This window comes from Mastomys coucha, unplaced genomic scaffold (genome assembly GCF_008632895.1).
Source record: "Mastomys coucha isolate ucsf_1 unplaced genomic scaffold, UCSF_Mcou_1 pScaffold12, whole genome shotgun sequence".
In the NCBI taxonomy this organism is placed as follows: Eukaryota; Metazoa; Chordata; class Mammalia; order Rodentia; family Muridae; genus Mastomys; species Mastomys coucha.
Genome location: NW_022196894.1, coordinates 63,181,232 through 63,183,041, shown reverse-complemented (window position 1 = coordinate 63,183,041; position 1,810 = coordinate 63,181,232).

Below are 1,810 nucleotides of genomic sequence, written 5' to 3'. Positions count from 1 at the left end.
TTCTACTTCAGATAGAATTGTTTGGTCACTCTGTGTTACCTCCCTGCCTCTACAAAGAGAACATCAATCTGAATGTGTTATGTGTATCAGACACATAAGAAGGATAAAACACATTGGAAGAATAAACATAGATTAAGGATATAATAGGACAGTTGACAATGACTTGAGAGGAAATGGACATCTACTCATAAAAAATGAAACCAAATATGAATCATTGGTAAATGTATTGGTGACTGAGAATGTGATGGAGATTCAAATACGTGGAAGAGCCAGACCAAGTTGACTAAGGATTCCTTTAGGGCACCATGGCCATATCCACTAACTTTACCCAGGTCACCAGACTATATCCTAAAGAGGTATTAAATCTTTTTGGATTATTTGAAATAAATTTATCTTTATTATGACCATAAGGATATGAGATTTGAAGAAGTTAAACAGTTAGCAAATGCAGACAAAATATATTAAAATTTATTCCACTTAAGTTGCCAGCAGAAACTATGGAAGCCAATGCTAAGTATAGATTATTAAAATTAAGCTAGAGAAAATCACAAGGCTTTGACTCTCACAAATATGGGAAAGTTAGATGAATGGGATATGGGGCTAGATAACCTGCTATGTCTTTAGTGACATATCTGTAATGTCTACTGTGCTGTGCATAATTAGTAATAGGGATGCTGTAAATGTTTTTTATCCCCACCACTTCTATTTTCCATTCTGAGTAATTCAAACCAGCATGTGGGATGAGAAAAACTTCTAAATTACACACAGGTTTGCATATTGGCTCCTTTCAGGATAAACTGTGTTAAAAATACAAGTTCCAGGATGTCAAATTCCTACGGGAATCATGTCTCTCTTACGTCTCATTTTTTCCCTTTTCAGATTACATAAATACCAATGGCATTTGTTGCAGGGATTCTTTGGAATTTTTCTTTGTTCTACTCTGCACATTGTCTTTATTGAACTGTTTTAGCCTGGACTCCCATTAGCATCTAAAGAAGTTGTCAAATTTTTTTTTTCCGGTTATACTATTCTCTCCAAATTGTTCTAGCTCCAGGAAAAAAAAATTCTGGTGTGTAAATAGGCTTTATTTGTATATTGAAAGAAAATAGACATGTGATCACTGAACTCTCAAAGGGGAAGAAGCCTAGAATGTCTAGTTTTACTTTCCCAATTTAATAGATGGGGAAACAGAACAAGGACATTTAGTAATTTTTTCCAGGAGTGCATGGGTCATTAGCAACACAAGTAGGTCAGAAACTTTTTTTTTCTTCAGATAATCTAGAGCACATTCTTTCTGTACTACTTCAATAACAAAAGACATTAGTACTTGAAGAGTGTTATAATTATCCTTACTCACATGGTCATGCATTGTCGTAAACACCTCCTAGTGTGTTTCACTTAAGAAACAAACACAGGACTGCTCCACCTACAAGATAGCCCATGTCTCTCTCTGTTTGGATTCAAGATATTTGTACACAAATTCTTCATTCAGTGTCATCTTCACAAATGCTCTCCTTGTCTGTGTAAAATCCTTCCAAAACATTTTAGCTTTTCCTTCTGTCTCTTTCTTTCCAAAGAAAGCCTTTAAAAATGTTATCCAGGATATAGTCCTTTTATCTTATGCAAATTCCCAGCTGAATTACTGGTACAGATAGGAAACATAAAGCTGAGAAGGCACAATTCAATGTACTGAAGTAGATATTGCTTCTCTCTCATCTCTCTGTGTGTCTCTCTGTCTTTCTCTGTCTCTCTGTTTCTCTTTCTCACTGACTCTCTTTCTCTGTCTCTCTGTTTCACTGACTTTCTCTCT